Consider the following 23,583-nt stretch of genomic DNA (forward strand, 5'->3'; position numbering starts at 1 on the left):
CCGAAAGGAATCGGCCGAGCGCACCACCCACCCCCTACCTCCCCCCTGAGCGAGACCTAGGGTTCAAACCACCGCTGCCGACCCTCCGCCCAGGCGCGCCCAACCGGCCAAACCCTCCGCGGGCCTCTCCGTCCACTCCAGGAGTCGTGCCTCCTCCGTCTGCATTGAGTACGCCAACGGTCAGCCGGGATCGCCACTGCATCGACGCCACGATCCTCTTCTTCAACCTCGCTCACCGGCGCGCCATCGCCCAACTACTGCGCTCCGAACACTCCGGACTTTCCCCGAGCACGCCTACGGCTCTGCGGTGAGCTCCTCTCCCAGCTCCCCCTGTTTCCCCTTTGAATCCATCACCGTAGATGCCGTCCCCATCCACGCGCGCGCTACTGCGCCTGACACACCCTAGATTTTCAGAACGTAGCCAACCAAATTAGAGAGCTCTCTTTTTAGGCAATACGGAGAGAGATAAGTAGGCAAAATATTACATAACTTTGCCATGGATTCTGTGTTCTTAGGCAATACTTTAAGATTTGTGTTCATCAGCAGGCAGCACGTAGCTATATCCGTTAAATTTTCAGCATTTTTTGTCTGTGTTCAATAGGCAACTCAAGCATGCAAAATACTGCATAAGTTTTGCCATGGAACTTCTTAGGCAATACTGTAATATCTGTAAAAAAATAGATACTGCCTTTTGTAGGCAATACATAGAGAAACAAGTAGGAAAAATACTGCATAATTTTGCCATAGATCTGTGTTCTTAGGCAATACTGTAACAAGATCCACTAATGTTGTTGACCAAGATCTTCTGCTTCACAGTAAATAGTTCAATTAGAATCGGAGGCAAGGAAAATTCCACTTCCTGGAAGGGGAATTAGTTCTTAGCAACACACTTGGACTGTAGAAATAACCTCGAGGGAATAACATAAACTTGACATCAGAAGAGCCAGGTTGAACCTAATAGAGTGCCATTATATGCTGCTTTTGCTTGCTCATGAACCAATTTATTTTATTATTAGTATATGATATGGCTTCAGGTATCTACTCCTCCTTGCTTGCTTGTGTGAGCATTACTGAATTCCTTAGCCCTTGAGCATGACTGAATTTGTGTCAGAGATTTCCAGCAAGGATTAGTGCTCAAGGTTTAGTGCTTGCTGTAGTATCTTGGACTTGGAGTACTCCATCAAATTGTTTAAGTGACTTGTTTGTTTGTACTGAATCTTTTGTTTGCATGCTTCTGAATGCTCTGATGAAAATATAGAGAAGAACATACAGTAAAATAATGGTAGCTACAGCTCTGACAAATGGTGCAAATGCTTTGCTCTAGACACTAAATTTTTACTACTTGAGTACTCCAAGTAAATTAACTGAAACTTGTTGTTCAATCATTTGCTTGCCATTCTTGTCAACATATAAGTCACACAAAAGGAGTACAGTAGAAAATTAACATTACTCTAGTGAGTACTACTCCAAGTAAATTAACACTACTTAGTGGAGTAGAAAATTCATGGAATATCGAATGCATTACTAGAAATTCAGTGAAATAGAAAATCCAGTGTGCATTACTACTCCAAGTAAATTAACTGAAACTTGTCGAGAGAAGACAATGCACTTGTTCCTCTCTTCTCTTATTTCTCTCTTAATTAACTGAAATATTGAAGAACTTTGCAAATTCAGTTTACAAAATTTGATAGTAGTGTCCTTTTGGTCATCTCCACTATTCATTTGGTCAGTTCTATATGCCTTTGGTTGATTATCAATATACAGACAGTTTTGAAGATGTTTCATGGAGTACTGTTACAATAGGAGTAGGATTTCATGGAGTACTGTTACAGTAGGAGTAGGATTTCATGGAGTACTATTACATAGTTGTAGACATGTTCTGTTGATACTTGTGATGGTCTGATAGTTGTAGACATTTGTGTCTATCTTCCATGCACTAGCCTATCAAAGATCTTTTTACCAGCTGTAAGGCAGTGTGCAATGCAAGACCTGCATTAGTTAGTGGATGAGGCCACAAGACCAGCTTTAGGGTTTAGGGCGTAAGCCAAGAGGAGAAAGAAAGGGATGTCCATATGAAAAGATACCATCATTATTGTTTCCATGAATGTGGTGTAATGTATGTGGCATGTGTTTGTTCATCTTTTCTGCAGGAGCATCTTTGAGTCCTGACACCTAGTGGTGCTGGTGTCTTCACCCAAGAAGATATATTGCTGTGTTTTGTCTCCGACCATCGTGTCATGATGATTTTGCAGGTACCTCGAGAGGCCCTTGAGTTTGTCGGAATGTCGATTAACTTCCGTTCCGGCAAATTCGGGTACTCCATATGTCCTATTTTCAGCAAAGGTCATGCTGAAATTTTCCGTGAATTTTAGCATGACTTTGCTAAAAATAGGACATATGGGGTACTTGCGACTAATGCATGGGCTGGGGTATCTTAGTACTTAATTAAGTAGGATCAACTGCCCATTTATTCTTGCTGCATTAAACACATATGCTGAATTCATGTGTGGACAGACGAAACCATGAGTCGTTTAGAGCCAAGTGATTATGCCCAACTTAGAATTCTCCTTCCCTTTCTTGATAGGGTATACTATTAGAAGATACCCATATATATCAGTCAACCTAGGGTGCCTCGGCATCGATAAACCCTAAATGATGAGAACTTAACTTAGCATTAGGGTGCCTCAGCATCGACAAACCCTAAATGATAACTATTTCTGACTAAAGATTCTGAAAGGAGTTTTAGAAATTCACCAACAATTTTTGACTCTAGCTACTTAGTATCTATCTATCTATCTATCCCTCTTGGATGGATAGAGGAAGAAGAAGGATCCAACTTAAGTGGTAAGCAATGGATAGTGTGTTGGATCCAAACCCTAAATGATTAAACCTTGCCTTTTAGGGTGCCTCGGTGTCGATAAAAACCTAAATGATGAAAGCTTAGCTCTTAGCTTGTTCATTCTGTAGATTTCCAAAATTCAGTTTTGTACCGCACACCGAAGCCCCAAGAAAGAAAACTGAAATCTGAAACAGATGATCAATTTTCAGCCCTTGGATTAGTTTAGTATTTTTTTCACACACTCAGACACCCTTGCTTGCCATGTGTGTGAGAGAGATAGTGAGAAGAGACAAGAAGGGGGTTAGGAAGGGACTTGGACCTTAGCAACAACACAGTAACAGCGAATTCCTCGAGAATTAGGTTATTTGGTCAACTTAGAGATCTTGTTCCTTGATAATAACCAACTTTTTGACCAAACTTTTTTCCTATTTAGAGCGAACATGGCCCACAACGATGAGGCCGGCGGTTCGGGCAAGCAACTCTGGGAGCTGTCCCATGAGATGGAGGAAGAACCTCACCGCTATGAGGACGTCGCGGAAGACACCGATCCTGACTACACAACCCCTAGTGGCGTCGGGGATGACACCACTGATGGTGTCGCCGAGGATGCCACCACTGATGATGGCAGCGCACAAACAGATGGCAGTCAACCGAAGAGGCAACGGAAGGACCGGCGCCCGAACGTGCTCGACACCGTCAAGGAGGAATTTACTAAAGTGTCCTCCGAGGGGCATCCAATGGGGCCCAAAGAATTAGTCAAGGGGTACGCGGTTCAGCTTAGGTGCATTCTCTGGAGCACCGTCTCGATCAACACCGAGAACCTAAGGCATATGGACCAAGGGAATTTGCGCAACCTCCTCTTCACGAAGCTGCACGAACGATACAAGTTCCCCGGTGACGTCACAAACACATGCCTCTCAGGGACTAAAGTGAACAGTGCCACCCTCACGAAGATGAGCACGACCCTGGCTACTTGGAGAGGCGCGGTGAGGAGAATGATTGAAAAAGGTGATAGTTATGAGAAGATCAAAGAGAAAAATCCTTTGATCAGTGAAGATGACTACAAGGAGTTCAAGATCAAGTGCGAGAGCAACGCAACCGTGGAATCAAGTCAGTGGGGGAAAGATATGCAGGACTTGAACTTAGGGGTCCACCAACTCGGTCCCGGCAGTTATAGACTGGCGGAACCTATATGGGACAAGGAGGACGCGGAGCGTGCCGAGCAAGGCCTACCGCCCCACTTCGAGAAATACCGTAACAGGCAGACCAGGAACTATGTCAGGGCCCGGTACAAGGTGGACCCAGTAACAAAGGAGCTTACCACGGATCCGAAGACCGAGGAGCTTGAGCTTATTCTGGTAAGGAATGCACCCCCGCGTAATTAGCTCCATATGGTTGCATTCTAATTAATGAAGCAAAATTTCTAAATGGTTCACATTCCTTCCGCAGGACACTGAAAGCAGTAGCGCGGGGTCGTCTCAGAGCTCCCCCTAGGACAGCACTTTAAATAGGGCGTTAAACATAATGAAAAACAAGGATAAGTTCAGTAAGCCGTCATCAGCTGGTCGTGTGGCCAGCAAAGGCTTGTCCACGAAATGGTTGTCATACTATAACGCTATTAGGTGAAAGGAGAGAAAGACTAGCTCGGAAAGCCAGTCGCGCGAGGTTCAAGAACTCAAGGCACAAGTGGCGCGGGTTCCGGAGATGGTCCAAGAGCAAGTGCAACACCAACTTGGAACGATGCTCGCCGCCATTGCGCCTACCTTGATTGAGGGGCTGCAGGCGTGGATTGCAGGCGGCCAATAGGGGCCACCCCCGGTTCCCAGCTTCACGACCAGCAACTCGCACAACGCGCAGGCGGCGCCATTGGTGTCTCCGGCGGAGGTGGTATTGGTGTCTGCGGCGCCGGCGCGGGCATTGGAGCTTAATGGACCCGGGTGTCCAAAGAATATGCTGGTCGGCACCTAGGCAGCAAGCGGCCCCTCTGTCACTTGCACGCCCACCGTTAGCAGTGCCTCGACATTCGCCGAGCTCGAGGCCATCACGGTAACTAAGCCTCTTGGCCTATGACTTCATCTCCTTGCCTTTGACTGGGCATCCCTGACGCCCTACATGTTTTCGCAGGGCGCCGCCGATGTTCCATGCACTCTCATGCACTTTGTGTGCAGCGAGTTGATCGATGTCGCCATAGGCAGAATCGTTCAACTGGGCAACCCCGTGTTCCACGGTAAACCGATGCCACCCACCGTGTATAGGGTTCAACTGGTTCGGGTGCTGCCAGGCTGAGACGACTTGTTACCACCATTTCGACCCGCTGGGGCCGACGAAGATGATGTGATGACCCTCAATGCCTGCTTAAGCTGGCCCCTGCTTTGGCCGAAGAGCCAGATTCGTTTGGGGGCGGGGGACACCACCCCACAGACAACACCGCCAGTCGTGCCGGCGCCAAGCCATGGCAACGCTACCGGACATGCTGGACATGCATATGGCACAGGATCCGGACATGCATATGGCACAGGATCCGGACGATGACGGCGGTGACGATGGTACATTTACCAACGTCGATAAGTACTTTGCCGAACATGGGTACGGTGACGAATTCTTGGGGCCTCCTTCTCAAGAACCCAACCCTACAAAAGACAACCGCGATCTAGCTGGTACAGCGGAGAAACCCAATTGCAACAGGCGTCGTCTGGCGTTCAGTTCTCAGGAGACGCCTCCAGCTTCCGCCTTCACCGAGCCTCAGATAGCCGAGGTGCAAAATATTATCAGCCCCAACACACTCAAGAAGGAGGTCTCTGAGCAAAACTAGATCCCATTACAGCAGAAGAAGAAGGGATGAAAAAGAAAGACTAACAAGGGCGGTGCGAGCCAGCCGGCACCAAGTATGATCCGTGCTCAGGACGGGCCACCTTCACCTAAGGATATCTCAAGGAGGGTGCATGTGGTGGGTAGGCCGATGCTACCGACTAATCTGCTCAATGTTGCAACCGGTGCTATGCGGAGTCTGCATGACAGTGTTCTTTCTTTGGAGAAGCGGCGTCTCTCCGAGAATGATGTGGCATACCCGGTTTTCGTGGCCAAGGTGCCAGAGGGCAAGGGCTTTGTGGATAGCGCCATCGGGGCTATGATCATCCTGCGGTTTGATGACATCTTCACTATGTTTAACCTTCATCCATTGCACTACACCTTCATTCCGCTATTTTTGCTGAGTATGGAGATGCAGATCATTAGAGACAAGATCCTGGACATCGTGATAGTCGACCCCTTCTATATGTGTGCCAAGATCTTGGGCAGCGCTGAGGACCAACAAGTCTCGAGTTCGCACCTTGAAGGCGTCATTCTGGCAAACCCAGATAAGGAAAACTTCCTCGTGCCTTACTTTCCCGAGTAAGTCATCCCCTCACCGCCCCGTAACATATGATTTCTTAGATTTCGATCATTCTTTTTTTCTAACATTCCGTGTTTTGTGCAGTGACACACATTGCACACTCATCCTCTTAAGCCTGAAATATTCCATGGCCGCGTATTTCAACTTGGACCATCAGTCGAAGAAAGACTACAAAAATATCAAGAAAGTTCTTGATGATGTTCTCCCCGGCTATGCCAGATCTAGAGGCACCTTCAGCAGGCCAATTCATAGGTACGGCAAGCACGTGTTCACCCACAATACGACATTCCCCTACGTCAAGCAGCCGCCTGGCGGTCAGAAGGATGCCTACTATGCCCTCCATCACATGCGGGCAATCATATGGGACCATAATCACCTTCTGCTACCAAATAATCTCAAAGATTGGGCCACACACTTGTCGGCAATCCAGGACGCGGACATCAGACAAGAATTCTTTCGCATCCAGTCGGAGTTTGCGGAAATCATCCATCAAGATGTCCTTCATACCTCGGGGCAGTTCTACCTCAGATATCAACCGTCCAACAGTGAGATAGAAACAATGCTACAAATGCAGGCTGACAACGCCTGCGATTTCATGACCATCACGAAAGACGGCGGCTTCATCCATGCTCCGGTCCCTGAGTCGAGTCGAAAGTTGTGATGCTATGTAGTTCTGAAATGTCGATTAGCTCATGTTGTAATTAAACTTTAATGAACTTGTATGTCTCTTTGGTTTGGACAGTCGTTCAACTTATATGTAATCGATGCTATTTATTAGTAGGACCATGAATCATGCTATTAATGTGTTGCTTTTCTCTTCCGATCCTTTTGTTGCATATTTATATATTGCTTATGTATTGTCTGTGAATTGCTACTAACGTTTTGTTTGGCTAGTGCATAGAGATGTCGTCGTATGTCATGTACAAGGGTAAGGTTCCCGGAGTCTATGACGACTTGGAGGAGTGTCGGAGACAGGTTCACCGTTTCAATGGTAACAATTACAAAGGGTACACCACTAGGGCGGAGGCAGAAGCTAGATACACGCGCTATCTAGCGGGAGAGAGGAGGGAGCGTTGGAGGAACCAGATGAAGACCAGTTTCATCGCGATGATGCTCATCGTGATGACCGCAACTCTCTTCTATGTGATGGTAGTTTAGATGATCGATATCGACTTGTAATGTGAAGACAAACTCGCTAGTCGCGGTCTCGAGACTTGTAATGTTCTAACTTTGTTCAGTATTTTGAATTCGGAGACTAATATGGTGAATTGTATTCGGAGACTAATCTTCTATTGTATTCGATAAATCTGATGTTTATATGTTGTGTTGTCTATATTCTGTGCAGTAATATGCTGTGTAACCTGTGCAAATACCAGAAAATAAAAAAAATCCTAATATTCATACTAGTGGCGCATTAGTGGCGCACTGCAATAAGCACACTAGTGGCGCATTATCTAGAAGTGCGCCATCAGTAACCCAGAGCACAAGGTAAATATGGCCCCCTGGGAGGCATAGTAATGGCACACCATGTGACATACTAATGGCGCACTCTCTGGTGCACCACTATTGTCTGGTATACTAATGGCGCAACAGGGGTGCGCCATTAGTATTAATTACTAGTGGCATGATGCTAGTGGCGCACCTGTAGTGCGCCATTAATGGCCAAAACAGGTGCGCCACTAATTAGCCTTTTCCTAGTAGTGTACTAAAAGCCACGGCCCTCGCAGGAGCGCTTGAGGCGCGCCACGAGTGCCCTGGTACGCGGCCGTTTCCCAGCGCACCGACACAACACCTCTTCCTTAGCCTCGCAACTCGCGAGGTGCTGATTGGCGGCTTGCCGCCGGGGGAGCGCGATCTCACCGGTGTGGTGATCTGGCGCTAGCAGGTACTCCTCCTCGCTGGAAGCGTGCACCCGGTCCACGTACCGCCAAGCGTAGATGAGGCACTTGTGCCCGACTGGACTTAGGGCTTTGGCACGGGCGTCCTCCGCCAGCCTCACGGCCCTTGCACGATCCTTCTTCCAAAGAGCCAATTGCCTGACTCTCTCGGACGCGACATAGAGCTGTCAGGCAGCTTGCCCCGCGGCGCGCTTCTCTTCCTTGGCCTTCTTCTCCGCCTGTATTTTGGCGTGCTTTGCCAGCGGCAAAGCCTCCCACATGGAGACATCCATTTCTTTCCATGGCTGGGGGGCTCGGCAGGCGGCGCGGCGTTCTCCTCGTAGCATGGAACCGACGCGTGTGCTGGCGAGATTGGGAACACCGACGCGTACACCACGATGCGTCGCAGCAAGGAGTGGAACACCGACGCGTCCTCCTCGACTAGTGGCGGCGAGGAACGGAACGGCGACGCATGACCGTCCGGGCGTTGCAGTGAGGGGCGCTTAGGGCTTCGGAGGGGCGATGCCATGGTGGTCGACATGAGAGGGATGGGGAGGAGATAGCGATGAACGTGAGCGTTCTTCCGAATGCCGTGGGAGGCGTCGTTTTTATAGCGAGCAATGGCACACCTACGTAAGATATGGACTGAGCTGCACTAACTCAACTGCAGGTCCAGTTGCATCACTGACATGTGGGCTAGACCCTTGTTGGGCCCATATGTCAGTGACCCAATGCACCTGTAGTTATGTAACTGAAGTAGCGTCCCGGAAGATATGTTGCGTGATTAATGTAACAACTACGTGGGCATATTTGTTGGATTAAATTACGGGGGAGGGAAGGGGTGGTAATATTGCTGGTCACAACGGATTGGACGAGCGTGGGGGGAGGAGAGTCATGCATGCAGATTTTTTCACACGGGGTGGAGTTGTGGGACCGCCGGAGGGAGAAGGAGAGTTTGGCAGGCATATTGTTTCGACACATGGAGAGGAAAAGATTTGGAGACGAACGGGCTTCCTGCAGGTATGGGGAACGGTGCATAATGAGTCATCTTGCATGTCGGGATAGGTATAGTCTCAAGTCATTAAAAACATACACGCCCCACACATGTTCATATTTCAAGGTGCACTAAATTATTACATGCGATGATTAAGGCTGGCCATAATGGTGGTATCTTAGCTGGTATCATGCACACGGGAAAAGCAAACATGCTGATGTGGCAAAGAATTAAAGAAGAGAGGGGGGTTAGAGTAACTAGTGTTCATGCATGCATTGGTAAACAAAATTTTTGTGAAGAACGACGGCATTAGTTGAGTACTTTTGCAGACTTCAAAAACTATTCCACCGCCTCTACTATCTTGCTAAGAGTACGTGAAATTTTTGAATCGAGCCCTTTAAACTAGAAGGGAGGTAGTAGTACTCTAATAGCTAACCTTGTTGTGATGAGAAGATAGGACATGGCACGCACCTGGATGGAGGAACTAGTCTGCATTGTGCATTTAAGTTTTGTCTGAAGTTAATGTACCTCTACTTTCACCAGACTTATAGAAAAGTGTATCAACATTCACAATGTCAAATCAATATTTTTACACTCATTATAAAACATAGTTCTTATACTCATTATAATCAGTATTGTAGATATTGATATTTTTAGTATAAATTTGGTCAAACACTTTGCAAACGGTTGACGGGAGTAAAAAGGACCAGAGGGAGTATCATGCATGCAGAGTAGGCAAAAAAAATTGCTCATTTATAGACGATCGAAGTCTCAAAAGGCGTCGTGCGAGGGAGGCGAAGGTCGTGGGAGGCGCGACGGTTGATGGAATTAAGGGAAGTTGCATCCACGCGCCGGCATGGCATGCGAACAGGCAGAAGCTATAACGTCAGGCCTACAATACGGGTCTAGTAGACATGACATCTAGTGGGTCCCGCGTAGTTCTCAAGAACTCTTTGGGGGCTTGCAACCATTTATCCATCGGGCAAGCCAGCAACCCCATGTCGTTCGCACGCCCTACTCGTCCCCGTCTTCTACCTGACAAGAGTTCGCTCCCAGTCGTCCTGTCCTTTCACATAAGTTTGCTCCCAGTTTTTTTTGCAGGGTACAACAGTTCAACTTCTCCTGACCCTCCTCCAAAATCCATGGCCTCCCAAATCTCCATGGTCTCCGCTGAATACCAGGTTAGAGCCATCACCGGCGATGAGTTCATCGTCATCTACACACGTGGATCGGCGACGGTGAAAGCATGGCTTGCTCGCTTCCTACGCATGTTCAAGAGTTCAACTGATGAGTGGGTCGCTGGGCTAGATGTTGAGTACACCACAGTTCTGGGACGAGAGAAGGATCTAAAGGGCGAAGAGAGGAAGAAGCCCGTTGTGATCCAGGTTTGCGTACATTACGTTTGCTTGTCTACCACATATGCCATGCCGACGTTGAGTGCCAGGATTTTAAGAACTTCCTCAAGGACAAAAGAGTGAAATTCGTTACTGTAGACTTTAAGAACAACAGGGATGTCTTGCGTCGGATAGGTCTCGTTGTAGGCCAGCCTTTCGATCTCTAGAAGGCAAGCCTGGTGTCCTCCTCTCAACCTTCAATGCTGACCCTGGTAGCAGCCATGATTGATCCTTCGTATGCTAAACTGAAGAAACCTCATCACGAGTTTCATCATGCATGGGAGTCGAAGACATTAGATGAAGATCACATCTTGTACGCAGCAATGGATGCCTACCTTTGTTTAAATACCTACAAGGGTTGGATGAAGAAGCAGAGCCCAGTGTCCGGTTCAAGCAAAGAAGCATCGGCGAAGAGGAAGAAGAAGAGGGATGAGGACAAAGTCGAGGACGTGGGCTCGGACTCCGAGTAGGTGGCAGTGCCATCGCTCATGCTGGTTCTACTGCAGTGTCAAGCGGACTAGTTGCTTAGTTTATTTTCAAGGGTGTGTTGTGCTGAGGCCCCAGTAGAACTATGTTTATGTTCTTTCTCGTTATTTGAACTCTTTAGTACGTAGAGTAGTACTAGTACTATGTCTTACTACTGTTCTTCTTGCAGTTGGTACTACTGCTCGTATCTTCGTGTTCCTACTGTACTTAATATGTTCGTACTAGTAGTATAATTTGAGTCTGTCAATTTGTGAAAGAAGTTCGACGGAGCGAAGGAAGAAGACGGTAGAAGAGGTGGAAGAAGCCCTTCTAGCCATCCATGTTGCATCAAATGGCTCACAAGAGTCGACTGACCCAAATTGCTCCTTCGGATTGCAGGATCCACATGGCATTCAAGGTATCGAAGGTAGATTCCGCATCTGCACCCGGTTTGTGGGCTCGACGCGTGCGCGACCGGCTTCCGCCGCGATAGCCACCATGCACGCCTCCTCCGCGCGGGCGCAGATGACAATGGCACGCTAGTTCCTCCTCGCGGGCGTGCTGGAGCACATGCTCGTCCTCCTCTTCGTATGCTGCGTGCATAGACACGGCTCCACCAACTGCTCGCGTGCTTGGCAGCGCGGCGGCATCGTGAGGAGGGACTGCAGACGAGGTGAGCGGGCGAGCCTTGGGCTTCATGGCACAGGGACGGCGGTGACACGGCGGTGATGGGCGAGAAATTGTTGGCCGGAGCAGGCGGGCGCCGGCATGCGCAACGGCAGCGGCAGCATATTGATGAGTGCGTGTGTGGGAGCTTACTTTATTTTTATATAAGGTTGGTCAAACTTAAAAGCAAACCGTACTAGTACATGTAAAGATTAGACTTAGGCAGCACTTTTATTAGTTAGTACCATAGCCACGATATGGAATCATGTGCAAGCACGTGAACCGCGGCCGCGCGGTCGATCGAACGGTGCTTCACCGTGTCGGGCTCGAAGGACATCCACCGAAGCTTTTTGTCTGTGTGAAAACAATCCCCGAATATTACTCAACTTTTTTTTCCTAGAAAAGTTCTTGACGCTGCAATATTTCCATATATTTGAATTTAGCTCCAGTTCGTGTTTATTTGGATTTGGACGTTTTAGGTGCGCCCTAGTTTTTTTAATACTGATTTTGTGTGTGTGACTGCGAGAGAACGTGTGTATGTGTCCATATGTATGTTGTGGCGGAAGGGCAATGTGGAGACGGTGTGCGTGTGATACAGACATAGAAAGGTGTGAATGTGCAAATGATCATGCATGAGTGAGACATAGACATATGCCGATACATTGTGTATACATGAGAGAACGGTCTTCTAGTTTACTTGTGTGTGTGTGTGTGTGTGTGTGTGTGTGTGACAGAGAGAGAGAGAGAGGATCATCCGTAACACAACAACCATCTCACTCGATTCGTCCGTCCCTCGCACGATCGCATGCAACACATGCATCAACGTGCACATTTTGACACCCTCACCCGGCCCCTGCCCACCTCAAGGCCCGCACAATCTCTTCCTGAATATCCATTTCTCTCCTTAGGTTTGTTTTCCCTCAATATCTGACACACACACACACACACAGCACAACACACACACACACCCCCTCCCCCGAGAACACAATTAATTCCCATCCAAGGTTATACGGCGACCACTCTCGCTTGTGCTTCTTTGCACCCCAACATGCACAACACCTCAATCTTCAAAGAGGGCATCAAGCAGATCGAAGACGTTCACCACACCGCGCTACAGAATGCAGGGCCATTTGGAAGCAGGGTGGTGTGACGACCACTGACAGACTCCTCCCCCCACCCTCTCTCTCACACACACAAAATTACCAATCCCTCTCTCCCCCGCACAAAATTATCAATCCCTCAACCCACGAGATCCTTCCCTTCTCGTCCATGTTTTTCCAGCTCTCTCATCAAACATGTTGTCTCTTCTCCTTCCACGTATACAGAATCCAGATGCACACGCATCTCACGTATATTACATGTCTCCATCTTTCTCATAGACCTAACTTCTTCCTCTCTCTTTCTCTGTCTTGTTAGGTTTGTCTCCTACTCTCTCGTCCACATACATACAATCTTTCCCGCCCTATTTGCTCCATCTTCAAAAGCTCTCTCTGCACGTTTCATTCACACATTGGGATATGTCAAAATGTTGCTTCTATAATCGCTAATGTAGAGTTATGGTTGGTTTTGTTGCATCCTACAAAGTAATAACTATGAAATGCATTTAGATTCTCATTTGACTGGGATTATGTGAGTTTGAGCATGTTGTGAAGTACTATAGACCTTGTATACATCTTGGGATTCGACAATGATTGTAACTATTGAATTGTATAGACCATTACATTCGAAGTCAATAGCCTAATATATTTATTTCACGATTTCAACAAATGATTAGTTCACTACAAACTAAGAAAACAAATGTGTACTCCCTCCGTTTTTATTTAAGTCCGCGTATTAGCATTCGTCAAAGTCAAGTTTTGTAAACTCTCAGAAAGCTTATAAAAATATTAACATGTACAATAACAAATAAATACCATTAGATTCATTATTGAATGTACTTTCACATCATACATATTTGTTATGGTAAATGTGTATATTTTTTCTATAAACTTGGTCAAACTTTAGGAAGTTTGACTTCGGTCAAACCTAATATGCAGAGTTTACTACTACTACTCGCTAGTTGCTTAGCCGAATCACTCAACACGCCACACAGGGAGTTCAGTGTCACAAAATTTTGAGGTCGTAGGGAAAATCTCCCGCGATCCGGATTCGAGCAGTGGGAAGTTACCATCGTAGCCTTCGGAATAGGCCTACGAATGATGCTTGGTAGGGGGCTGTTTTCGTAACTTCAGGTTCACCCTACCCACCAACCCCACCCCGGCACCCAGAGTAGTACACCTGAATACTCCCCATTTTCTATCCCCACCGCAAAATAGACTTCTCCACGGCACTGCAGCCTTCGTGCTCCTCCCCTTTACATCGGTGCACTCATCCACCGCAGTGCATCTGCCTCATCGACGACCTCGTATGCCGCACTGGAGCCGGTCCACCGTCATCGTCGTACACGGAGCCTCTTCCCCGGCATCATCTTCCATGGACTCAGATCTGCTTCCCGGAAGCTGACGCCAAGCGCAGAAGTACCACCGTCATGGACAATGAACTGACTCTCGTTGCCGACCATGACTCACAGAAGCCGCCGTGACCATTGTTCTCCTCCTCGATTGGTAATGTGTGTATTGAATCACTTAGCAGTACATGTGCAGTTACAATTTTTTTCATACCTACCCTTCAAATTTCCTGGGTGCTATTGTTCCCGTAAAAGTAATTCGTTATAGCCTCCATTGTCCAACAGAATATCAGCTTGTAATTGTGCGTCACTCCTGTATCGTGTTGTGCTTGGGTAGGTTTTTCATCTGCAACCAGTAGTGTGGCAAATGATGGAAAAAATTTTAGAACTAGCAAGATGCCCATGCGTTGCACGCATCAACATGCATTTGTATGAGTAGTTTATCTTGTGGGAGAAAAGGATGAACGAGGGAAGGCCTTATTTGCAAATCTGGAGAGGGGTATGAGTATCTTTTTGCAAAATTCCCGTTTGTTTCCTTCCTATCTGTCAGATATAAATCGGACGGCCTATATTGCAGGATGGCAGGCACACCATCATTACCAACACTATTTTTTATAAGAATAAGAAAAAAAAAGTATAGAGAAAAAAAAGTAGATAGTAGAGAAGTAGAGATAAATATTAAATATTAAATATTAAATAAATATAACAGTAGAGAAGAGAGTAGAGATAGCAGAGACGTCGGGAAAGGATCGAGTGCGTGCCGGAAAAAGCGGCCGGGCGTGCGCTAGTTTTGGCGCGTGGCGCCCGGCGTGCTTTATAAAATCCAACGCCCTCCCGCCGCTCTCTCCCCGCTCTTTCTCGCCTCACCGCCGCTGCACCACCATGCCGCCACGTCGCCAGGAAACTTGGGGATACCGCGACATCCGCGCGCGCCCCTCCGGCGGCTTCTCCACCAATATCTGGTTCATCGGGATGCGCCTCGGCCTTAGAAATTTCAACACCACCAACAAGGCCACCCGCGCGTACGACGCGGCGGCGTGGCACCTCCGGTGGCCTCATAGAACATTGAATTTCCCCAATGTGCCGACGCGGGAGCGGGCGCAGGAGCTCGCGCCTCTGCCGCAGCTTAGCAGTGACGAGGATCGTTGCGACAACCGGAGGCAGGAGCACCGTCTCGACATTGCCGAGATGGACGCCCGGCCGCGGCGCCAACACTTCCCGCAGGACATCATCAACGAGCGCGAGTTCTACGCGCAAAGGAGGGCGGAGCGAGTCGCCTATCGTGAGGACAAGCGTAGGCAAAAAGTGGACGCTCAATTCAACATGAGGCTAGGAGCAGCGTTGCCCTGGGAATCCAACGATGATCGGTATCTTCACGCCTACAGTCAGACATCGGGGGAGGACATCACCGAGGAGGAGTCAGACGACGAGGAGTAGTTGAATTATCTTTTTTTATCTATCTATGTTGAGAACTATCCTCTACTCTCTAGTCTCTACTTCTCGATCTCAGCATTGTAAACACTTTTTTAAAGTGTCGCGCGTTGCGATTCTGTTGGAGATGCTCTAACATGGCAGATGAGTGCTTTAATCTTGCCCAGAAGATGCGCGAGTATTACTAGTAGTATATTTTTCTTGCCATGTTGAGATTTTAAAACCACGAGTGCGAACATGCAGAGAAGCAATGAAGACCAAACACGGGATATTGGGGACATCTTCAAGGAGCATGGCAAGTTAAAGAGGAGTTGCACCGAACATGTAAAACGAGCTTTGCTAAGTAACACCCTTTCAATTACTTTCGTTTAGCCTCGTGTTCTTTGATGTGTATATGTTGTAGTTTATGTTTCTCTTAAGCCTAGTGTTCTTCCATGTGTAATAAGAAGAGTCTTAATCGTCCTAATGCTTTCGTTTTAGCTTGATGTAGGAAGTGGGTGTTCTCACCTTGTAGTCTTTGTTTATTTTTATTTTCCTTTTGAATTCACTTCTTTGAGTTCTGTTTATCTGGCTTCTACTAAATGGATCTAGGTTGCTCTGAGTATTGAACTAAAAAAGAAGTAACTTCATGTCAGGATGCAGTTCCTGCGAGGAGGGAAGTATGGTCAACCTCGAGATCATGTTTCCAAAATGAGGTTGGATTACACACAAGATGCCAGTTCCCTAATGATGCTGGATTAGACACAAGGTGCAAATTCCCAGATGATGATGCATTACACACAAACCAGGTGGAGTCGTCAGCTGTTCGTGTCCTCGTGGCATTAGTAAAGGCTGAAAGAAAGCGTGCAGCAGCCCTTGAGAATGTAGCTGAGTTCATGAAGAAGCGAAAAGAGCAATCAGGTGCTCTCTTCACCCAAGCCGAAGAAGAGATGGAAGAAGCCAGAAATAAGCTAGTAGAGGCAAAGCAGGCTAGGCGTCTCCTGCTATCTAAAACAGTTGTCAATACAAAATTTCCTTCATAATAGCTAGGTTCAAATGTTTATCCAGTCAGCATGCCTGTTGTGATGTTCGTGCATCTACTGATGTGGCACAAAATATATATTTTTGGGTCATGTAATAACAGCAATTACTTTCCAAACAATAATAGACGAAGCATTGGACATGGTATAGTTCACGCGCAAGCCCGACATTCCAAGTTCAACTTCCACATCAAACTCATGTTCATAGATATTTGCACATTCATACATAATGTCCACAACCATGATTCACTTCAAAGCCAAAAAAAATGTGAGGAGAATAAATAAAGAAAAACCTCTACTAGTTCCTGCTGCCAGTGCGAGCACAACAAATCAAGACCATGCGTAAATTAATTCTATTTTAGTCATTTTTTTGTGTTTTAAAATGCCTGCCGGCTCACGGAAGGACGTGTTGCCGGCACAGGCGCGGATTCAATGAAGGCAGGTGGGGCAGTCTTAAGCTGGTTGCACGTGGCGAGGAGGCGTGCTCAGCCGGGCCTGCAGCGAGTGTGGCCCTCTTGGCCGGCGTGCCGGTTCAATGCATGCACTATGAGAGGTCGCGTCCATGTCAGAGCAATCACTCCCTCCAGTCCTTTTTTGTTTGGGTATAACAAAATCTCGTTTTTCATTCACATTTTAGAAGTAAAATTCATGGACAAACTTTGACCCAAAGTACGATGGGTACTAGTAAACCAGAATGGAGGTAGTAGTTTTTTTTAATCAAAGAAGGGTTTCCCCTTCCGATTTTCATTACTGAAAACCAGCATCTAAATCTAAACCATAGTATTTGCCATAGAACTACCAGGTTCAACATCTCGCAACATAAACCCATACAACCATACGCCAATGAGGTACGTAGTACTATGAATTCCATTTTTGCTCCATACCAACCGTTCTAAAAAGTACTTGCTACTTATAGCGCGCCATTGAAAATCAGAACTCTTAACCCCGCTAAAAACGATATTTTAAACGTGGCTACTCGATCAGTGGCAACTGGCGAGCAACCGTGCTCCAAGTCGTTCACCTGTGGTCCCGACCATCAACTCCTACGGATCAAATTATCACGCAAGATGACTATTCCGACAAAGGTGCTCCACCACGTACCAGGTACCCGCGAATGCAGCAATTGTGCACCTAGGGTTTTAGGGTTTATTTGTTAACGTCGCCTTTACGTAACACTCATGTGTGCGAGACAGCGAGAGGCCGACTGCGTGCGCGTGCCTCTTCTCTTCGTATATGTACTCCACCGTTTGTCTGGTGTCCAAAAAATTATAATAACTACTAGCAATGTGCCAATGCGTTGCCACACGATCAAAGTAGATTAATACATATTCACAAATTTGATAGAAAAAAAGGTCTAGTTTTGAAATACGCATATCACTAAAAATATGTTATGTTTCACTCAAAATATATTCCTTTGGCGGTTTTGATGAGATAAGGGATGAATGTTGTTGGTTTCAAGATTCTAGAAGTGGTATATGTCTAATTTCTACTCTTACTAGCAAGATGCCTGTGTGTTGCACGAACATCAAGATCTTGTGGGAGAAAAGGATGAACGAGAGAAGGCCTTATCTGCAAATGTGGTGAAGAGTGTGGGTAAATTGCCATATTTTCCTTCCTATCCGTCAGATATAAATCGAACGACCTACATTGCAGGATGGCAGGCCCACCATCATCACCAACTCTATTTTTTATCCCTACTCTTATAAAAAGCATTGTCGGTGATGATCGTGTGCCTGCCATCCTGCAATATAGGCCGTCCGATCTATATCTGATGGATAGGGAGGAAACTATGGCAATTTTGCAAAAAGATACCCACACCCCTCTCCACATTTGCAAATAAGGCCTTCCCACGCTCATCCTTTTCCCCCACAAGATAAACTACTCATACAAATGCATCTTGATGTTCCGTGCAACGCATGGGCATCTTGCTAGTTGTTGCAAAAAGCCCATGCGTGTGTGAGAGAGAGGGAGAGTGGAGGAGGACGGAGTGCATGTGTGACAAAGACACAAGGAGTGTGTGTACAATAGGTATCAGCTTAAAATGAGGCGGTAGTGTGTGTGTGCACAATCGAGAGGGCGTGTCTCAAGAAGGGAAGAAAAATCTACATAGATACAAGGAGCGGGAGAGAGACATGTATGCGATAGCTGAAGCACGAGTGTGCGGGTGTATAAACCTATCTAGAGGCTAGCTAGTAGATAAATGTTTGTGAGAGAAATACGAGTCGGGGTGCGAAAGCGAGAGTTTTGTGTGTGTGTGTGTGAGAGAGAGAGATGGTAGTTGGGAAGGGGAGTGGAAGCAGGAGTTGTGTGTGTGTGTGAGAGAGAGAGGGGGGGTTGTCTGATCGGTAAACAAATGAATAATGTCAGTTTGGGATGGAGACGAAAAGGAGACCGCAACAAATGTTGTGTCTACAGGAGAGAGAGAGAGAGAGAGAGAGAGTAATTTTAGTGGTATGAGTCATATGTAGAGACATATAGGGTATGTGAGAGAATCCCATAGAGAGAAAGACAAAGTGAAAGACGAGTGGAGACTGTGTGTGTGGCGGTGAAAAAGAAAGCTTAGGTACCGAGTGATACCAGAGAATAGTAGAGACGTGAGAGATAATGAAAACCATGTAATATATAACGATAGGGAGAGTGTGACACTTCTCAGGGGAGACGTTGAGAGACCATGTTTGCGAGGATAGGAGAAACATGAAGTGAGCGTGCGGGTGAGCTGGAGAAAAGAGAGTGATAGCTACCTGAAGGAGCATGAATGCGAGAGAGATGGGCGTGAAAGGAGTGAACAAAAAAGGTATTCAAATATTTGAATTCGAGATGATGATACATGTAACCCATACTCGAACCACAATTGATCTATCAAACATGCATACTCATATGAATTCACGCACATCTATGTTATTTAATATGTAGATATTACTGATCCATACATTTTAGTAGAACATAATTTGGTTAAAAAAATTGAATTCAACCTTAAGATTTTGAGATCATTGTATTTGTAAATCATATTATACATATAAAGGACCAGAATTCTTTGTTGTGCTTTTGAAAGTATATATAAAAAAATGATGTATATAGAATGTAATTCCAATTGAAAATGGATCCCGCCCGAAAAGAAATAGAATACAAAAGGCATTTGAATTGAGTTGGCATGGTAAACGTGCACTCTGCAAAATTTGAACGGAGCGGGGAAAGTCGCAGTAACCGCCCGAAACCAAAATCTGCGAGATGGAAATTACTGCTGCCTATCCCTGCCACGCAAAGTCTATCTGCTGGATTTCTATAGGTTTCAATAGGGGTAGGTTTGTAATTTCACCCAAACGTGACGTAACCGCCTCTCACCCGGATTCATACAAGGTGGGCGCCAAAACACAGTGTGTCATCGGCCGAAATCGACTCCCTCGCCGATTCATATTCATACACGGTGGGCACCAGAAACAAACTCTCGGCGGCAAATATTCGGTGTATGCGAGATTACCGTCCTATCCCAAACCAACTAATATTGCTGTGATGTAGTAGAAATTTGAAACAGGGCTAAGTTTGTAGATTTCCTCGCATTTGAGACAAGTGCACCCTAAATACATGGTTCCCCTCTTCCTCTCTACCTCCCTTTTCCCCATTCGTACTCCGTGGGCGCCAAAACACCCTCTCCACCCCACCCTCCTCCGTCCGCCGCTGTCCGCCACCCCATCCACCGTTGTCCTCCTCCACCATGCCGGAGCTGATATGCCGATGCCGCCGTCCATTACAAGAGATCAACCTCTCTCATCCATGGCTTCGGACCGGGATCCTTGCATCCCGTCCTCTAGCTTGATCCCCGCCATCGTCCACCTTGCCGGCGCCACTCCTACGACCGTCTCGTCCACCGCGCCCCGCCACCACCGTCTACCCTCCTAGATCTGCTTCCATGTTGCCGACAGCTATATCTACCGCAGCACTGTCAAATTCTCAGCATATGCATACACGGCACCGCACCAGAGGCGGTACTCTTTCGTATCTGCTCAACTTATTTATCACGGCAAGAAAATAGATCACCACTGCTTTACTCTGATTTCTTGTCTTGGTTGCGAAGTTGCCTTTGTCCAGTTTGCACCTTCAGATCCGCCATGGCACGCTCAACACTATACTCCCAATGCTTATGGTTTTCCACTTTTATATTCCACACTAGTTAAATCACAGTAGACTAAATTTCAAAATTGGGTCAGTCGATTTTTCAGAGCTCGCCGGAGCTCGCCGGTGCGAACGAAGGGGCTCGGGTGGTTGTGGGGCCTCGCCGAACGAAGAAAACTCGATGCGGTTGGGGGTTGGGGCGGGGGTGGGGGTGGGGGTGGCGGAGGAACACAGGCGATGGGGGGGCGGTGGTCCGGCCGGCAGCCCGTGCGGTGTTCTGTATGAGAAGAATCAGAGATGAGGAATAAGAAGGGTCAGGAGACGTAGGATCTTCATACAACCGCCTGAAATGGTCGAGAGACAGCTGGGAGTTTCATTCTTAATGCGCTCTGGTTCATCATGTGTGGGCACTGCGCAACCAACATTTTATTATCCAAAATCTGCTTGCTCTTCTTTACCATGTTCCTCTTCTGTTCTTCTTTAATATGTACTCTCTCCGTTCCTAAAAACAAGTCTTTGTATGGATTCAACCATGGACTACATATGGAGCAAAATGAGTGAATCTACACTCAAAATGTATCTGGATACATCTATATGTGATCCATAGTGGAAATCTCTACCAAGACTTATATTTTGGAACAGAGGGAGTATGATAGTAGTACAGTATGTTCCTTGTACTGAATATGAGCAGGGACACTTGCAGTGTAGAGGTCTATACGGTCGGTTGTGATGGACACTTTGAGCCTCTTTGATTCATAGGATTTTGTAAACATAGGAATATGATTTGTAGTGACCTGCCCACTTGAATCCTATAAGAATAGCAAGGAAATGCGGGGAGCTTTGTCGCCTTTGAGAGTTACACTGATATTAATAGTACCGCACCTTCAGTTGAAGAGAACTGGTATCCGAAGCCTTTCTATCCGTACCGGCAGTACTAGCACATATATTCCAGCAAGTTCCACTTTGCTGATTTTACTCTGATGCTTACGGTTTTCCCCGTTATATCTACACTATGAACTGTGTAGCTGCTTTGTCTCACACTAGCAGCAGTCCACTCTTGAAGCTAAACACTTCAATGACTTACAAAATTGGCACCAAGGCATTGAGTGCCATTCTGGATGCAATGAAACTCATATGCTCCCCACCTGTTGATTCTTGTTTAGAATATGATCCTAATGACTATTCTAACCTCAAGGAGTCAAAGGCAGATGGCATGGCATGTTCACCCATCAAGGTGCATGTTCTAATTTGGCAAGGTTTTATTGATTGCGGGTATCTTTCATATGTTGTCTTGCATTTCTTCTACTTTGTTGCACCGCCATCTGCTTAGTTTACTCATCATATATGTCGAGATGCCATGCCCATCCATTATCAATACATATTCCATCTGTCATCATACCATGTTTTTTCACTCAAATGTTGTTCTTGTGCATCAGACATCAAAAAGGAAGAGGGTGATTGCCGAACCTGAAGGAGCACCAGCAAAGTCCTTGAAAAATGTGGTGGTGCCGGAGAAATCAGACAGACCCCCACTTATATTGGTTGTACAACCAGTCACACAAAACGTAGGACCGACTCCAAGAGACTGTACCCATACTTCACTAGCCACACCACTAGCCCCACCACACAGGACCTGCACTCCAGCAAAAGGTATACCGATTTCATTTGCCATAGCACTAGCCGTACCAGAGAAAAATCCCACTCCAGGAAAAAGTACAGCAAGTCCACCGGCCGAAGACCTATCCCAACTGTAGAGACGGCCAATTCCTGCAGATTGGAACCCCATTCCATTTATTCCCAGTTTAAAAGACAATGCTTTCAATGTTGTTAGGGACTACGTGCATATATTCCCATCATGGGAAGATTATAGTGAAGACAAACACCATTTTCACATCTTCCTGTCCAACTTACATGTAAGTGCTATTATTCATGGTTATTATTTTCCTGTTTTCTGCTGATTGAACACATCAATGATTTACATTACATTGTTGGAACTAGGCGAGGGTTAATCTGGATAGTCATGACGAGCAAAGCTTGCTTGTGCGTTTCAAGGAAGCATTGCAGCAGTATCGGTGTGTCGGTGTACTAGAATAGGGGTACCCTAGTACCCCGAACTTGTGCACGGGCAGTTGCGGCACCCCACGGCAAGGCTTGCCGGGCGAACGCCAAGATCCTCCGTGGTTCCCTTGGAGCCATTCAAGAACAAAGTATTTAAGCTCAGGAGACAAGGCCCCGGCAAGAGGAGCTTGCCGGGAAGGCCAAGCAAGGCACTTCAAGGAACTTTCCGCGATGCGCCACGCGCTCCGGCAAGGCAACAAGGCCCCGGCAAGAGGAGCTTGCCGGGAAGGTCAACCGAGGCACTTCAAAGCCCGGTGAGCAACAAGCTTCCGGACCCGACAAGATAGCAGCAGCGGCAAGGCGCTTGCCGCGGCAGGCGGCCACTCTGCACCCACGCTCCAGCACATCCGCCAACGTGTCGCTTTGGGGGCCTCTCCAGGCGCGCGTGGCGGGAGGCTGTGCAGCCAGCGGTGCGCAGTGGCATGCGAAGCTGACAAGATCGCCATCGTGGCGAACGGTGGCGTCCCTAACGGTCCTTTTCTGCACTGTTTGGGCGACTCAGACGGGCATTTAATGCCCTTGTCCCCTGCCGTCAGGGTTAGGTAGGATGCACTGTACAAGTAACTGTACCAACCACCTCACTTTTTACATTTGTGCCCTTCTCTACGTTGCCACCTGTCGGTGACCCCTTTAGCGTATAAAAGGAGGCCCATGCGCAACGTAGAAGGGGTTGGGTCCGGTTCGATTCATTCGTAACCCAGAAAGACACTACGCTCTCTCTCTAGAGCAAGAACACAAGATAATATAACCAGACAAGCAGCAGTAGGAGTATTATCTCTCCGGAGAGCTCCGAAGCTGGGTAAACTGCTCGCGTGCTTCGCCTCGATCTGCTC

The sequence above is a fragment of the Triticum dicoccoides genome, chromosome 1B, assembly GCF_002162155.2.
Source record: "Triticum dicoccoides isolate Atlit2015 ecotype Zavitan chromosome 1B, WEW_v2.0, whole genome shotgun sequence".
NCBI lineage: Eukaryota > Viridiplantae > Streptophyta > Magnoliopsida > Poales > Poaceae > Triticum > Triticum dicoccoides.